Source organism: Pinus tabuliformis, chromosome 4_2 (assembly GCF_031772625.1).
Source record: "Pinus tabuliformis cultivar Carrire ecotype Pingquan chromosome 4_2, CPIR1, whole genome shotgun sequence".
In the NCBI taxonomy this organism is placed as follows: domain Eukaryota; kingdom Viridiplantae; phylum Streptophyta; class Pinopsida; order Pinales; family Pinaceae; genus Pinus; species Pinus tabuliformis.
Window position 1 is genome coordinate 713,475,146 of NC_142304.1, and position 19,629 is coordinate 713,494,774.

Below are 19,629 nucleotides of genomic sequence, written 5' to 3' on the forward strand. Positions count from 1 at the left end.
AGGGCATAGTCACTCTTGATCTAAAGATGAAAGCCCAAAATGTGATGCATGTGGAAGGTCTCAAGAAAAACTTTCTTAATGTAAGCCAAATGTGTGATATGGCTATAATGTGACCTTTAGATCCAAGGAATATGAGATTCAAAATGAGAAAAATGGAAAGTTGTTGGGAAAAGCAGTCAGAACTCACAATAACGTATATGTGTTTGATGAATCCAAAGTAAACTTCTATTTGAGCAAGATGAATGAAGAATGATTATGGCAAAGGATAGTTGGTCATATGAATTTTGAAAATCTGATAATAGTCAGTAAGATGGGAGTTGTGGGAGGTTTTCCAATACTGTTAAGGCCTGGTAATTCAATCTGCAAGTCATGTCAATTTGGTAAGAAGACTAGAACTCATTTCAAGACAAAAGAGTTATCTTCATCTAGACCACTAGAGCTAATTCACACAAATATATGCGGCTTAACTAGAGTAAGAAACCCAAGAGGAGAAAGGTATTTTATGTTTCTCATTGATGATTTTACCAGGGCCACTTAGATCATGCTCTAAAAAGAAAAATAAAAAGCATTTAAACACTTTAAAAAATTTAAATCTCAAGTAGAAAATGAGAAAGATCAAAATACCAAATTCTTAAGATTAGATAGAGGAGGAGAATACACTTCAAGAGAGTTTGAATAATTTTGTGAAGAGCATGGCATCATGAGGCAGTATTCTGTGGCTAGAACTTCACAACAAAATGGAGTAGTTGAGAGAAAGAATAGAATAATCCAGGAAATGGCCAAAACTATGATAGATGAAGCAGATGTACCTCACATCTTCTAGGGACAAGTAGCACAACCAACAATGTACATATCAAACAAAACACAACTCATGCCTAATAGTGATAAAAATCCCTATGAGTTGTGGAAGGGAAGACCTGCATCAGTGAAACATTACAAGGTGTTTGGGAGAAAATGATTTATCAAAAGGAATGATAAAAATCCCAGAAAGTTTGATTCATGTTCTAATGAGGGTATGTTACTTGAGTACTCTGCTCGAAGTAAAGGATACAAATGTTACAACAAAAGTAAAAAGAGTGTTGAGGATTGCATTGATGTAGTAGTAGATGAAATAGATCCACAACCTGAAATCTCCAAAGGAAACATGAACTCAGATGGAGAATAGAGTTCAACCATCAAGTCCTTGGATCATGAAGAAAGAGAGTCAGATAATGAAGGGATAGAAATGAGCACAACTCCAAGTCCCAAAACAACTTTAAGATATGTACAGAAAGAACATCTTGAGAGTCAAATTATTGGATATCAAATACTTAGTGTTCATACTAGGAGGAAAATATTTATTAGCAGTTCAAGTTGTGCAAATCTTGCTTTGTTATCTTAGGTTGAGCATAAAAATAGCAATTAAGCAAGTGAGGATGAGTCCTGGGTAAGAGCTATGAATGAAGAACTTTTTCAAATAGAGAAGAATGAAACTTGGGAGCTTGTTCTAAGACCCAAAGAGAAAAATTTCATAGGAACAAAATGGGTCTTCAAAAACACGCTAAATGAGCAGGGTCAAGTAATTAGGAACAAGGATCGTTTGGTATGCAAAGGGTATGCCCAGATAGAGGGGGTAGATTTTGAAGAAAAATTTGCACCAGTAGCTAGACTGGAAGTATCAGAATGTTTCTTGCCTTTTCCAGTCATAAAAACATCAAGGTATACCATATGGATGTGAAGTCTTCATTTCTCATTGGATATTTGGAAGAAGAGGTTTATATTGAGCAGTAAGAAGGATTCACGTTCACCAAAAATGAAGGGTTTATGTGAAAACTGAAAAAGGCCTTATATGGACTCAAATGGGCTCTGGCAACATGGTATGCAAGATTGGATCGATACGTAAGCAGCAAGGCTTTAAGAAATGTATCGTAGACAACAATCTATACATAAAGTCTGAAGATGACCTTCTACTAATTGTAGTAGTGTATGTGGACGAGATAATCTTTGGTAGTGACCTGGAAAAATTGGGACATCAATTTGCAAACTGTATACAGACAGAGTTCAAGATGTCCATAATCGGATAATTTTCCTTCTTCTTAGGTTTGAAAATTTCTTAGTCAAAAAATGGGGTATTTATCTCCCAATCCAAGTACCTAAGAGAAATTCTGAAGAAGTTTGGGCTGCAAGATTGCAATCTAGTTAGCACACCTATGGTTATAGGCTAAAAATCATGCAAAGAAGATGTGACACTACTGGTAAATCAGATTGAGTACATATCAATGATAGGAATCTTGTTGTGTCCGATAACTTTGAGACCATACATCATACAAGAAGTGGATCTTGTGGCTAGATTCCAAGCTTTCGCTCATGAAAGTCATGCCATTGTTGTCAAAAATATTTTAAAATATCTTCGAGGAACAACTGATTATGGATTGTGGTATGTTAAAATAAGAGAGTTTAAGTTGAATGGCTATACTGATACTGATTGGGAAGGTAGTATTGATGATAGGAAGAGCACGTCTAGTGCAACATTCTTTTCAAGAAACTTCTTGGTGTCCCAGGTAAGCAAGAAAGAAGACTCCACTTATTTATCAGCTATTGAATAAGAGTATATTGTAGCTACCACTTGTTTCTCTCAAATTCTATGGATGAAGCAGAGCTTTAAGGAAATTAAGGTAGAGTTGATTGATCCCATTCCAATCATGTGTGATAATACTAGTGTCATCAGTATCTCTAAGAATATTGTCATGCACTCCAAGACCAAGCACATCCCTATCAAGTTCCATTTCTTAAGAGAGCAAGTTGCAACTAGAATTGTTCGACTTGAATATGTGGCCACTAAAGACCAACTTGCAGACATCTTTACAAAGCTAGTAGCAAGAGAACCCTTTGAATATCTCAAGTAGAAGATAGGGGTTTTGACTCCTCCTCCCAAATGAATCAATTATAATGTGTGTTGGAAGCTATTGTTAATGGGGGATCAATTGAAGAGTAGGTTGTAGTGGTTTAGGGGAGTTTTCAAGAGCATATTTTGCCATTTATGCCAAAGGGGGAGAATATTATTGGTGCATTGGAGAAGAACAACAATGAAGAAGACCATGCCTGGTTTTAGGGGGATGTTATGTTGTTTCCATCAATGCTAAAGGGGGAGATTGTTTGATAATTGAAATTTTCTGATTGATTGGTGGCACTTGGTATGTTGGCATCAATGTCAACCAGACTAGAATTGAGGTCAGAAGCAACAAATGTTAGCATCGATGTGATCATTTATGTTCTGGGGGGAGTCCCATGGTTGCTACAGTCTCTGGTAGAGAGTCATCATAGTAGCAAGCCTATTGGAAAATCCATAAAAGGATGACTGTCTTGGCCAGGGAGTCCATGATTCTAGGCACAAGAAGAATAGTCAAAGTGTAAAGAATGACAGATAGTTTTCAACCATGTTTCAGGTAGGAAATGGGCTCAAGGACTGCATTAGACCTTATCCACTGGAAATTTCTTTGAAAAATATTTCCAACGGAGTTTGGAAGAACATAAATAAATCTGGAGATCAAAAGTTATTGATAGTTGAAGTAAAGATCTTGATGTCCTTAGGAGTAGGCCGAATTTTGAAACCTTAGAATGAGGGAAGCAAGTCGAATATTAGAACCTCAAATTTCGGAACTTCAGAACTTTGGGGGGTCAGAGTCTCAGGACCTGAGAGGGTTGGAATCTCATAATTTTAGAAGGTTAGAATATTGGAAGCGAGCTGAATATCAGAACCCCAAATTTTAGAAATTCAGAACTTCAGAGGGTCGAAGTCTCGAGACCTCGGAGCGTTGGAATCTCAAGACGTCGAAAGGTAGAAATATCAGAACATCGAATTTTGGAACCTCGAAACCACATAACTTCTTATTAATGAATTATTTTAAAACTGCCATGTGATCTACCCGAGGAGAGAGAAAGGGTCCCTCAGTTCTTTTAAAATAATTCATTAATAAGAAGTTATGTGGAGTGTGTGGAGTGGATTATGCGAAAGTTTTGGAAATGGCCCATGTGTTAAACTAAGACATAGTGCTGAAGATGGCTATGATTATAGCTGAAGGAGAAACAAGGAGCACCATTCAGAAGATATCTGTAGTCTTAAAGGGAAGAGGGTGGTACTACAGTGAATCAGATTTGTATTTCTCTGCAAATGTATTTTCCCCTGTTTTCAATTTGAAAATTGTATGAAAGGTAGAAAATTAGCTAGATTGGGTGATGTCCTGCATTCATAAGAGGTTGGTGCCTCTTGGAAACTAGGGTTTTTCTATCTTAATGGGGCCGGTTCCTCCTGTGAGTGGGTGCTCACAAACAAATTGATGTAATTAAGTAGGTGCTTAATTCACATCATAAAAAAAAAAAAATTCGTTGTTTTTTCCCTTTGGGTTTCCTCGGAAAAAATACTTGTGTCAATATGTGTATGATGCTCTTGTGATGGATCGTATGTACATGTGAATGCCTTGTCTTGTTGTTCATTTGTATTGTGTATGAATTCTATATTGTAATGATAATGGTTTTCAATAAATTATTTTTTGTTTATTTGATTTATAATTGATTTGATTTTTGTGAGATTGTCATTTTTTTTTATTAGAATGGTGAACTATCTAATATTTAACAATGAATTTGAAAAAAACTAAAAATTCAATGACTATGGATGAAGTTAATAATTTCACGTATCTATTAAACATGTAATATTTTGAATTAATTATCCTTGATTTCTCTTATATTCATCAAATATTTAAAATATTCTAGAGTTTGTATATTTGTAATAGATGGAAAATGATGCCTTCCACCTTTATCAATCACATTCACTAATGTGGTTGTGCTAGTATTAAAATCTAGTTCACTTGACCAAAAAAATCAAATACATCCAATTTATAATACCAAAATCGATGCATCAAATTCATAATAGTGAAATTCATTGAAGTTTCCCAAACAAAATGAAATACATCCAATTCATAATACTAAAATCCAGTGTAGTTGACCAAACAAAATGAAATACATCCACTTCATCATATTAAAATCCAATATTGTTGCTCAAGAAAAATGAAATACATCCAAATCATAATACTAAAATCGAGTGCAATTATCCAATCTAAAGGAAATACGTCTCATTCAAAATATTAAAATCGAATCTAGTTGCCCAAACAAAATGAAATACATCAAATTCATAATACTAAAATCCAATGCAATTGAGCAAACAAAATGAAATAGTCCAATTCATTATACTAAAATCCAATCGAGTTCCCTAAACAAAATGAAATAAATAAAATACATCACATCTCAATGTTGAAATCTAGTTTAATTTCCCTTATAAAGTGAAATACATGGAATTCATAATACTAAAATATTGTAAGTTAGACAAGGTGATATTAAAAATACCAACTACCAATACAAAATGAAATACATCCACTTAATAATACTAAATTTGTGTCCAGTTAAAAATAATATTGAATATATTGTTATTCAATTTTAAGGTCACAACCAAGCCAACACCAAATTAGTGTATGAGACCCCCTTGTCTATGGGAAAAGGGACCTACCTCCGCACAACTAACTCTACAAAGGCATACATACTCTACCCTCCTCTAGTTTTGAACCTGTGACAACACACCAAATTAGTATATGAGATCCCCTTGTTTGTGGGACAAGGTACCCACCTCTACGCAACTAACTCTACGAAGGCATACATACTCTAACAACTCACATATTTCCCCTCTGGTACTCTATCCACTCCCCTTTCCCCTCTGGTTTTGAACCTCTGACCTCACACCAAATTAGTGTATGAGACCCCTTTTTTGTGGGACAAGGTACCCACCTCTACACTGCTAACTCTACGAAGGCATACATACTCTACCCCTCTCTGATTTTGAACTTGTGACTTCTTAGAAGGAAATACATGCTCTTAACCATTAGGCCCACTCAAAGTATATAAAACCAAATACATCCATTTCATAATTCAATTAATTGAAACACATTTCAACCAATACTTTTTTTTCCGAATCAATATTTTAATATTCATAAAATTTAAAATATTTAAATAAAATAGAATTGATATTTAAAAAAAAAGTAGTTGCATTTTGGAAATGTCGTGCATTTCTCCAAACGAATGGCAGCGTGTATCCGAAAATGAAGCTTTTGTTTGTTTCTCAATTGACTGAGAATACCACCATCTCAACTGACTGAGAATACCGCCATCATCCATGACGTCAGGGCTATAAAACATTTAAATAAAACCCTAAGAAATCTCTGAAGTCTGCGGCATCGCGTGCTGCTATCTTCCTCTTTTACCATGAATAAATTAAGAGGGTTAGTGTAGTTTTCTAATTTAATATTGAATAAATTGAGTTATAACTGAATAGAAGTCATTATCTTCAAAATGTAGTGGTAGTTTTTTAAAGAATTTTGCGGAGGGCAGATACCAATATGATTTAATAAAATAATTTTTTGGTGGGTTATGTTTATAGTATTTTTTTTTTTTAAATAAAAAAATTTTTCAAAGTGTTTTTTTTTATGCATTTGGTATACATCTTTTTCATAAAAGTCATTTATTTTATTCACATGAGATTATTGCTTTTGTTTTTATTCTATCAAAATGGCTGTGTCTAGAACTGCAATAACTCTAAGGTCTGAGTAATTTGATTTTGGTGGGGTTTAATCAATATTAATATGAAGTTCACACCTCATAAAGAGGAGTTGAACATCATTTAGTTTTGAGTATGGTTATTTTTATTTTTTGTTTTTATTCTTGGTTGGCTTGTGCTATATGAGTGGAACTTCAATGATGTTGTAAAATCTCTTCAAAGATAACTTCTAATTGACTTACTTTTTTATATTCTTCACATGTCATATTAGCTTTACATTTATATGCACATCTCCATCATCCCCATCATGTATAGTTTAAAATATTTTGTTAATTTAAAGTGAACCATGGATTTTTTTATAGATATTATCTTTCTTATTAGGTTAGTTTCAAAGTCGGTTGATTTAGTTTTCTGTTTATATTCAAATCCCATATCATTCTTAGTATGAGATATTCAGTTAAATTAAAATGAATAATTTTTTTTGAAGACTAATATTATCTACTTCATTTAGGGTATTGCAAAGTCATTTTATTTTACAAGTGATTTTCTATAGTATTTTTGGATTACACATAAGTATAAATTCATCTTAGCGCTAAATTTATGATAGTGTCAAAAGTTTAAATTTCTCAAATTACAAACATTTTCTAAAGTACAAAAACAAAAAAAAAGGTTGTAGATCAATGTAAGGGCTTATATTTCAAAATGTTCTATCCCTTAATGTGATTACAGACACAAGGTTATATTGGAGTTATGCTTGACCAACACATTAATAAAATGTTTTAACCATAATTTTTTTCTATTATTCTATTTCATAATAGACAATTCATGATTTTCATTTAATTATCAGTGATTATTAGGTGGAGGGTAGAGATTTAGCCTCCATTGAATATGCCAAATTTCATTCATGGATCAAGGGTTAAGATTTATCTCCAAGTTAGTTATCCTCTTTTAATTAATTTATCTCAAATTAATTAACTAAGGAGAATGTCATTTCAACACTTGTGCATGTGGCATTAATAAGCCATGGTATTGGCTCATGTTATTGCAACCAAAACTATTTAGAAATTAAGAATTTCCATGGTAAAATTTGGATGAACAAGCATGGTTAAGAATATTGTTACATGTACTTTATAAAGGTATATATATTTACCTCATATGTGAATTTATTTTATAATTAATAACATTTGTGCATGTGGTATTAATAAGCCATGGTATTGTCTCATGTTATTGCAACAAAAACTATTTACAAATTAAGAATTTCTATGGTAAAGTTTAAATGAAACACCATGGTTAAGAATATTTTACATGTATTTTATAAAGTTATATATATTTACCTCATATGTTAATTTCTTTTATAATTAATAAGAACAATGACTTAAAAGCATTGAATAATTGGTTAATTTTTATGATTTTTTAATGTGGCAAATGTGAGATGTGTCATGCAGTAAGAGTTTTGATTCTTACCATGGATTGATGTCTATGCATGTTTACCACCATTTAATTTATATAGTTTCCCCATTGAAATATTTTACTAGGTCTTGAAATATTTTAGTTATGATCAACTTTAAATATATTAATATATATGAACTTGATATTGAAATAAGTGTTAGCACGAGAATTCAAATATTTTTTTTAGAATAACATTAAAATATTTTTAATAATTATCACAATTACACATATTAGATTAAATACATAAATATTATAGTTCTATCATCAACTCAACAATTTATTTTACATCTATTCCCTACAACTCTGATAGTTTTAGCGGATACAACACTTTCTCTACAATTAGATGGATAGATCCAGCATATCTTCACCTTCGCTGTGACCCCATGCTTTAGATATCGCTAGTTTTAACTCATTGGCTGCAAATGGGTGGTGGTACTAGAAGTCAAAACCTTCTCATTTTATAAAGAAGGTAGAACAAATCCTAAAAGTGGAGGTTTTTGCTCCTCAGCTAAGGGCACGAGCCCTGCAAAAAGATAAATGTAGCTTGGTAGGCCAATTCATAGTGATGTGGCCTTCCCTGCATTCTTTGAGGTTCTAGGTTGAAAAATATTCGAATTCCATCGTCAAGTGTTTTTTTAGTTTTCCTTTCTGCATAAAAGGTATTTTTACCTTCTTTTTCAAGGAAACGAATGATCAGGACCTAACCTTTCGAGGCAGAGCTTACTTCATGAGGGTCCAATGAATATATTTGGATTCATGGAGCCCATATTGTAACCTTGCAAGTGATGTCGAATCTATCATCCCTCTTTGGGTAAAGATCCTTTTTTTCCCGCACTATTAGAATGATACTACTTTTGGAAATATCGAGGATGCACTTGGGTAATACATTGATTGATCCAAGCTAGTAGAGGGGTTCTTCTCTTGTGCAAGGATATGTGTGGGGGAATGTTTGGATAAGGGCATCCAATCAACAATAACACTAAATTTGGATGGTTGGATGCATATTCAGGAGGTTGACTATGATCAAAATCCTTTTAAATGCAAAGTTTTCCATGAATATGGCCACTTCTCAAGAAGATGCAAAATTTATCCAATGGAGGAGAAAAAATAAGGGAGCAAAGGAGACTAGTGGAAATAACAAAATAGGAGAGGAAGCTTAACTAAACAACAGAACAATTCGCCAAGGTAGCGAGATCATAATTTGAACAGAGGGAAAGGACTAGCTTCCCCTAAGTGATGCACTCAGTCGGGAAGGGAGGGATATTATAAAGGCAAAAAAGAGGTAAATTATAGCTTTGAGGCTCTCAATTGGGTGACTAGAAAAGGGGAAAATTTCTAAACAGATGTGAAAGAACATGTACAAAATTCAGGAGCACATTGTGAACCAGAGAAAAATAATGCATTAATGTGACAATTAGAAAATGATCCAATACTAGAGTAGTAAACACTAGAATCGTCCTCAGGAGAGGAATAAAACCTCTCCCCTAAAAGTTACAAATTGGGGCCTCCCTCTTCAATCTTAAATCATGAGAATTCAGAAATAGAGAAGAGAGAAGAATTAGAAAGGGTCTAATGGAAGGCCAGTTAATAGACTAATAAAAAGGTGAGGCACAGAAAAGTAGAGAAGGTCAAGGAATTAGAACACACACAATGTTAGATCCAAAACCAAAAGGATACATAAAAAGCAAAAAAGGAGGCAACTAAGCCCCTCAGCAAGGGGCTACTCATATAATAGGTAGGTAGTGAGGGTTACCTCTTGGAATTGTAGGTGATTAGCATCGCCAAAGTGGATGGAGGGAGATAAATATATGATTAAGAAGAAGAGACCCTTAGTAATCCTGGTCTAGGAGATAAAATTGGGTGATCAATAGGTCCTCGAAAATTAGTGCAAGGTTTGGAATGGTAGTGGGATTTTTCCATTAGTGCATGAGGCATTTCAAGAAGGATATCCACCATGTTGTCTGAATCATCACTCAAAATGGTAGAACCTTGTTCAACCACTCACTGGTTAGCTACTCAATTTCTACATATTTCTTAAAATCAGCTATGCTCCACTCTCAAAATTTACATTGTTGTTCAATTCAAAGAAAAACATGATTGTTGGAATTCCTTAGTGGCCAATGGGGAAAAAATGTTTGGATCAGAATGCATCTTGTGTGGAGACTTCAGTATTCAATACAAACACTGCATTAATTGGAGAAAAATGGGAGATATCACATTTGATATCAATTCCAAGAACATTTAGAAGACCTTATCTATAAACTAAAATTTTTAGATATAAAGCCTTCCACTAACAAATTGACTTAGAGCAATAAGTAAACTATATCAATCCATATTGTTACCTAGCTAGACAAATTTTTAATTTAAGATTCATACTTTTCCAAGGAAAAAAACGGTAACTTTTTATTAAAAAGATAATGAAAAGTTACACTAGCAGATGCAATGAAGCATTCTGTATGCTGCCACAAGGGCCCGAGTGCTTTCGCACCCCACACAACGTTAGAGAACTAACGTGCACAAAGAATAAGAAAAGAGAAGAGAGGAGAGAGAAATGAGAGGGGCAAAAAACTGAAATGAGTAGGACTCACGCATCAAGTTTTTCTCCCCTTTTTCTTTTCGACCTTACGCCACTCTCCTTGAGAGGGCTCGATCGAAGCAATAACTAACTGTGTCTCTGTATTCTGTGGACCAGGTTCTTTGTCTGAATCTGAAGTGTCTGAGTGGTGGTGCCGTTTGATGCCTCCCGTATTAGGATCCATGCGTGTCTCCACTGCCTTGTTGTCTGATGAGCTTCCTCTCTGATTCTCCATTTCTTGTGCTGCCTCAGTTTTCTCTGCTGGGAGTTCTTCCTCAGCTGCTTCTGATTCTTCGTCCTCTGAATCTGGGGGAGAAAAGTGCCATCCTTTTCTCTGCTTCCCTTGCTGCTTCTTTTTATTCTTGGCTTCTGGACATGAACTTTGTAAGTGTCCTGTCTGCCTACAGATCCTACATCTGAAAGCGGTGTTTTCATAATCTAGTACCTGCAGCCAGTTCTGTTGTTTGTAGATCAACCTTATATTTTCCGGCAGCCCTTTACTTAAATCTACTTCCACACAGATACGTGCGAAGGTGTAGATCCTTTCATCGATCCTTTCCAGATCTGTTTTGATGTATTTCCCTATGCTGTTCCCAATGCCTTCCAGCACTCGTTCATCCCAAAAGTGCAAAGGGAGATTGTGTAGCCTAACCCAGACTGGCATTTTGGTTACAGTCATTTTATTTGGATCGAAATCTGGGAACCATGGGGTCACAAACAGCCCCGATGTTCCCCAAAACCATGGCCCGGCACTGATGACTGTATCTCTGACTTCCTTGGATGTAAATCTTACTATGAAGAAACCCTTTGAACATAAATGAATATCACATTCCATGGTCCAGCTGGTGAAGATCCAATGGAAAAGATCCATAGGTTTAGGCCAAAAGCTGTTGAAACGGCAAATTAGAGCTTGCGTTTCATAGGACTTGACGAAATCATCAAGCCCTGAAGAATCTAAATTTAAAGCTGGGGTTTGCTCTGACTGATCCACTATGTATGGCCTGGGCATGTGTCCGCCTTGATCTGGAGCGAACCCTGAATTCCTGCTGCCCTGTAAGATGTTTTTGTAGGATCCCTTTGGTTGGTGTTGAGCTGCAGCTTTTTTCCCTTTGTCTCCCCCTGAGGAGCTTGTCTGTCCCTGAGGCAGAGCCCCCCCTCTTAATCTGAGATTTAAGATAATGATTGATCCTGGCCCGATCTCATAACTTTCCAGCGATCTACAGTCCTGTAGGGACCGCCTTCCACTGACCAGATGCTGGGCCTGAACTGGGTATCCCATTTCTGCCCTTATTTGTTGTTTCAGTTGCATGGAGGTGTCTCCTGCATGAACCCATACTAAACGAGTTTTCCCCTGAGGGGGTTTAATCAGAATCTGAAAACAAGTATTTGTTACCTGCTCTGGCTGATGGCGTAATTTCAGATCTGGCTCCGTTTTGGTTCGTTTTCCTTTATGCATGACTAGATCTGCAGAAACTCTGCCCGATCTAGGGTTGGTGTCTTCGTTCTGCCGCCTGGGATCAAGCTGTGCCCGTATAAAAGCTAGATCGTGTAGATCCAAGCCTGAAACACAAAGCTGGGGTTCATGCGTTGGAGGGGAAAACGGATCTGCTGCATGCAGTCCCCCCCTGCCGTTTCTCCATACATTCTGGGTTTTATGAACCCTGCCCCCTATACGCCATTTGGCCTGACGCTTCCTTTGATCGGGATCGCAGTTTGGGCCTTTGATTTTCCGCCATAGGGAGCCCTCCTCGAGCAGCCACGCAGAGAGACGACCTTCTGATGATGCCCGCGTCTCCCAACCGCCGATCTGCGACCTGGGGTCTCGCTTGCTGGCTGGATCAAATCGATTTAGGCCTGGTCTGCAGAGTTCTGGCCAGTGGGTTGAAGGAGGGCGCAGACCTGCATCACACAAACCCCTCCGGCCTTTACTCCGTACACTGCCACGATGATCTGGAGTGATTTGGGTCGATTGACTGCGCCATCGAGTAGCTCTCCCCGTAGCTCCGAACCCTAGTCCGCCTTCAGCACCAGACTTTGGCCCGACTGTGGCCGCCAACAGATCTCCGCGTACACCAACCCCATCGCTCGCCATTGTTCTCTCCTGTGAATCGCCATTTAAGATTCATACTTATCACAAAAGGGATTTTAATTTAAGATTATCATAAATATCATAATCATGATTGTCATCTCAAATCTATTGGATTTGATTCATCATCAAATTCTTTGGTGCATACTTAGTTTTAGATCAAGCAAAGCATCAATAGCCCATTACATGCATATTTTCTTCAATTCTAACTGCTCATAAGTTTTCCATCACTTGCAAACAGAACCGCTTTGATCTTCAACACCTTATATAGCTTACCCTTTATCCAATACCACGGGTCAAAACCATACTCAAACCGATGGTTTTCTTAGACAGGATCAAAACATTTGTTACAAGGCTAAATACCACAAGGAAATACCATGATAAGTACCCTTGGTATTTAGAATACCATGGTGCAGAAACTGTATGTGCCTTTGCTTCTTCATACTCTCATGTGTATGCGACTTTTCTTAACAGAACTCGTATATACTTCTTGAAATTTTAACTTTATCATACCTCTGCCTTTAAACTACTATACCTTTAGCAAAACACTCTATCACATTTGTAAAGAATTCTATCACATCTTGTTTACATATTCAACAAGTAGGTTTCCATCAAGAGACAACTCACCAAGTAGGTTGTTGTTCATAGGGTAGGTTTCCATCAAGGAAAACACATAATTCATAATTCCAACAAATATTATACCCGCCCTCACAGTTCACATATTTTTGTAGGAAATAAAAAATATTGCCTCATAGGTCTTTTAGGAACAGTCTTAATACACCTTTGGCCCAATCAACTTTCCCCTGCGTTATATTCAAAAACTTTGTAGCTGCTTCTTTCATTATCCTCTTCCCTTCAAACCACTTTTCACTTGTTCGTGGTAGCCCTGTAACCCTAGCTAGGGTTTACTCCGAGACCGTTAACGTAATTTCACCAACCTTTGTTGTTTCTCCATTGAATGTATTATAAAAATACTATGTGGTTGTAACAATATTCCCTTGAAACCTTTTAAAAATTTGGAGTAGTCCAGCTCTGTGAAAATGTATTCTACGGGCTAGGAAAGGATCGAGGAGAGAAATTCCATAAGGTTCAATACGTATCACTCCTGGGGCCACCATTCTTACTCTTGTCTCTGGTCAGAATGCTTAGGCTTGGTTTCAGGGATATAGGGTATGATATAAAGTAGCGACAGTAAGCTTTACGGGAATTTGAAATTTGAATTTGTTGTGGATCATATCACATAGAATAAGAATAATTCGATTTTGGAAAGAAGTGATATTTGCAACCAAAGGTACAAATGCGACTTTTCATAATCATTAGCCATAACATATTTATCATAGCAAGGAGTAGACTGACACCATTAGACATTATAGGATAATAATCCATAAAGGACAAGTGGTAATGTTAATAATAATTACATAAAAAGGTACGAATCATAGTAATAATGATAGGTTATGGAGAGTGGGGAAGAATTTATTTAAAAATAAAATCACTTTTTTTAAAACTATTTTCAATTTAATAAATGTGAATAAATTGGTTACCTTTTCATTACCCTGTAAGGAAGTGAAAAATGTGATCTTGCTAGTACATTCACCATTATTGCCATGATGGACTAAATGTCTTCTTGTTGGAACCATATTCCTTCTACTGACACTAATTTTATAGGAATTCACTGCTTAATTGCATATTTGAACTTTACTTGCAGTAGTCTAAACTTCATTTACAGGAATTTGAATTTTGCATGCAAGAATTTGGATTTTATTAACATGAATAATTTGAACTCATTTCTTAATATTATAGAAATATTTCCTCATTTATAGGAATTTGAAAACAGATATTTCTCTTGCTAACATTGCTCAAAATTTTCACAAGTGTTATAAAATGTAAATTCTCTTCAATCCAGCTTTCTAACTGAGATATCAGTCATAAAAATGGTATCTCTTCCAATAAATATTGAAATTACTTTAAGCTCAGAGATCCCTGTAATTGAATACTTTTACGCGAAACTTTTCAGATTCTATTTTTAGAGGGATTGATAATACATGTTTCCAAAAATGCTTGTATCTACGGGAATGAACATAATTTTTTTTTTAATTATGCATTTACAGGAAACAATTTTCACATTGTTTTTTAAAGTGAGAGGCTCTTTCTCTGAGTAACTTCCATTTATTACCAAACTATAATATTTATATCTTTAAAACACTCTACTGTGGATTTTTATCAAGCCCGTGATAATTAATTGTCATTGGTATTTTCATTTTTAAAGAGTTTGGAAAACTTAAATAAAACTCAACTACTATCCTGTGGATTTTACTTGAGCCAAGGATGGTTGATGCTCGTTGGTATTTTCAATTTTAGATAGTCTGAAAAACTTAAATAAAACTCTAAAGGGGTTCATTTTCCATTATTTAATATATCAAAGCCAGATAAAGGAATAAACCTAAAATTGATAGATGTCCTTCTCATTTTTTAATGAGTAAAAGAAGGAACAGAGTTAGCTCATTATTTACAAAATATAAATTCAGGACGAAAGTGGACAAGGGGTTTTATCCTATTTATCCACAATTTCCATCTCTGCATTTTGAATATTTGAAACAAAATCATCCCTAAAAATAGGTTGATGATATAATTTCAGCATATGGCCATTGACTATAAATGAAATGTTTGATTCATCAATTGTTTTTATTTCTACATCACCATTATCAAACACATTTTTAATTTCATATGGTCCCAACCAATTAGTATTAAACTTACTGTTGAAGTATTTAAACCTTGATTCAAACAATAGGGCCCAGTCTCTAGTGTTGAATTATTTCTTTTTTTATCAATTTGTCATGCCATTTAGCTCCATGTTGCTGTATAAGAGTTGTTTTATGTAGAGCATCTAATGAAATTTCATATAATTCATTTAACTATAGAACTCTTTGTTGTTGAACTTCAGATAGGTTTAATCTCATTTTAGTTGCAATTTTAAAAGTTTTAACTTGAAATTCAAAGGGAAAAGGTAGTTGTTTTCTGTAGACTAGTTTATATTGAGTATGACCGATTATACTCTTCCATGTTGTTCTAGATGCCTGTAAGGCCTTAGGAAGCCTTTTTTGCCCAATCTATTCGGTGAAGTTGAATATTATTTTGTAATATGCCTTCCAAACATTATTTGTAGATTCCACTTAGCCATTGGCCTGTGGATGATAAGGAGTTGATTTTTGGTGTTTAATTTTGTATTCCTTCATGATTGACTCAAATAGATTTGATGTAAATTGAGCCTCCTGATCAATAAATATCTCTCTAGGTACCCTAAAATGAACAAAAATATCTTCAAAAAGAAATTCCACTACTAATTGTTCATTGGGTTTTACCAATGCCTTTTCTTCTTCCCACTTTGTCACATAGTCGATATAGACTAATATGTATCTCTTCTTCTTTCAAGATGATGGATTAATGGGTCCTACAAAGTATAAGGCTCATTTCTCGAAATTTTCTACAGAAGCTTGTGGATGAAGAGGAATTTCATCGGTCCCAACTAAATGGCCTATTCTTTGGCAAATGTCACAGCTTTTCACATACTTTTAGGGATCTTTAAAGAGACTTGGCCAACAGTATCCTAGTTGGAGAATTTGTAGGTTTTCCTTTTATATGAAAAGTGTCCTCTACATGGCTCATCATGACATCCTTTAAAGATATATAACATCTCATCTTCTCTAACACATCTACAGATGAGCATATCTACTGTTGTATAGAAAATATCTCCTTGAATCCAAGAGTATCTAACACTTTTCCTAATCACCTTTTTCTTTTCTTTTTATAAAAAGTGTGGTGGAAACTTTCCTGTAAACGAATAATTGGCAATATAAGAAAACCAAGGTGTCATAACAAAATTAGAAAATAAATTTTCATCGGGAAATCTATCTACTACAGGAATGGTCTCACTAGAATTCTTGATTCGAGAAAGAAAATTTGTTACCTGTTTTTCCCTTCTTGGCCTATCTAGCAATGTGATATTAAATTCCTGTAATAGTAGCTACCATATTGTGATTCTTCCATTTGCTATTGGTTTTTTCATTAAATATTGAATAGCAGAATTGTTAGTATGCATAAAGACTTCATAACTTGTAATGTAATGATGAAACTTGTTAGCTGCATAAAAATACTGGAAACAATTACTTTTCTGTAATAGTGTAATTAATTGGAGTCAATTTTTTACTAATATAGTAAACGACATATATTCTTTGTTGTTTCATCCCCCAAAATGGATCTTATGGCTGAATCAGAAGCATCTATAGATATATGGAAAGGTAATGTCCAATCAGGTCCTCTTAACACAAGAGTTGTGGAAAGTTTTTCTTTAAGCACATCAAAAGAAATTTGGTAGTTATCATTCCAATAAAACTCAATATCTTTTGCAAGAAGTTTAAACAATGGTGAGGAATTTTTTGAATTTTTTTTAATAAAATGCCTATAATACCCCACATGTCCCAAAAAGATTCTTACATCTCTCTGAGAAGATGGAATGGGAAAGTTAACAATTACTTCAACCTTTTGTGGATCTACCTTAATACCCAAGAAAGAGACATGATGTCCAAAGACAACTCCTTCATTAAACATTAAAAAACATTTTTCATTGCTTAAAGAAAAATTTGACTCTTGGAATATTTTAAAGGTTTTTTCTAGGTTATTAAGGGCTTCCTCAAAAGTGTTTCCATAAATAGTGAAATCATATATATATACCTATACACAATCATGAATTAAATCAGCAGAAATAGCAAGACTTCCCTTTGAAATGTAGCAAGTGCATTACAAAGTCCACAAGGTAATACTTTATAAGCATAAGTTCCCCATGGGCAGGTAAATGTTGTCTTATCTTGGTCTTCCAAGGCTATTTGTATCTAGTTATAGCCACTAAAACCATCAAGGAAAGAAAAATACTTCTTTCCAGCTAGTTTATCTAGGTCTTGATCCGTCAAGGGAAGAGCAAAATGATCTTTTAAATTGGCCTTATTAAGTTCCATTTATTCTATACATACTCTCCATTTACCTTTGTTTTTAAGAACAATAACCAAGGGTGAGATCCATTGGCTTCCAGATATTGTGTAGATAAAATCCACATCTAATAATTTTTGGAGTTCCTTTTTGACAATTTCCTTCAATGCAGGGTTCATTCTTCTTTGAAATTATCTAATAGGTCTAACATTTTTTTGAATGTAAATATGATGTGTGCACGTATTAGGATGTATTCTTGGAATATCAGTGTATTCCCAAGCGAAAGCTTTGGAATTTTTCTACAATAATGTAATCAATTGATCCTACTGGAAATTTTGTAATTTAGAATTGATATTTAAAGTCTTTCCAGGGGATATTTCAACAAATTTATTGTGAGGATTTTATATTGAATGTATAGGAAAAACTGATAAATATGATGATTTTAAACCATCCTTAGTACATGTTTCTTGAAAATGTTGTCCTAAAAGAGAATGCAAAGAAAAATTTGGGGTGCTCAATAAAGCTACGTTAGAATTTTCAGGAATTTTTTAGGATTTATAGAAATTTCAGAATTTATAGGAAAATTTATAGTGTTTACAATAATTTTTTAGTGTAACAAAATTTCAGAATTTTGAGAGATTACAGGAATTTCAGACTATTGAAATATTGCAGATTCATCAAAATTTACAAGAATAATAGCCTATTCAAAAATTGCATAATTTTCAAATGGTTCACAATCTTCTATTGTAGTTGATGTTCCAGATGACGTCCCCCTAAAATACTGTAGAAAATCAGGATGGGAAACAAAATGATCAATTTGCTTTTCATCAACATTTTCTTTGAGATTAAATGCTTGTTCAATGGTTAAAAAGGGTGAATTATTTCACCATCTGATTCATTTTAGTAAAACCAATGAACTTTCTTTAATTGTCATTTTTTTTTAGCAAGGGGGTACAAAGTAATGTTTTTAATAATTAAACCTATAAAATATAAAATTAATTAATTAATCTATTTATCCCTTTAACCTATTTATTAAATGAATTAATTAATCCACCTATCTAACTTAATAATAGCCAGTTAAACACAATAATAAATAATAAATTAAAAATAATAAATAATAAATAAATTAATTAATAATAATAATAGTAATAGTAATAGAAATAATAATATAGGATATTTGAGAGAAAAATAAATAAATAAATAATTAAATAATTAAAAAAATGGCCGACCTAATTTCTCACATCATTCCTTAATATCCTATATATATATACCCTAAACATAGCTCATGGATTCATCATTAAGGTTGAAGAATATCTATTGTCGCATCCCCTGAAGATAGACTCACTTGGCATTCCAAAACGTTGGGTTCACAAAACTCTGTAACAGGTCATTCCTCCTCTATCTAAAACCATCACCACCTGTATGGATTCATTATTTAACAATGCTTTTAATTTCGCTAATGTTTGTTATTGTCATATTTCCAAAATGACATCTAATGTAAACTTCAACAGCTTCGAACCATGGTCTTCCCAAAATTAGAGGATGTCCTCTTAATGTGGATTTTGGTTGAAGGATCATACAATCAACTGGATATGCCCAAGAGTCAATAGAAACAATGATTTTTCTACAGTTCCCTCAGGTTTAATTTTTGATCTATCAATTGATTCTAACATTGTTGGAGTTGGTCTAATGTTGCGTATTTCTAGGATATCCATGGTTTCTTTGGTCATCACATTTATAGCAATAGCCAAATCAATAAGCATATTAGGAATATAAATTGTTTTAATTGTTATTGTTACAACATGAATGCCCGAGTCAACATATTTTTCTGCAATGATTTTTGTAGTCATTAGACTTGCCAATTTACCTATGACTTGTATTGTTGATGGATTTTGTTTCCTTTTTCTATTTCTTTTAGTACACAATTCCCTTATTGTTTTAGTGTAAATTGGTATATCT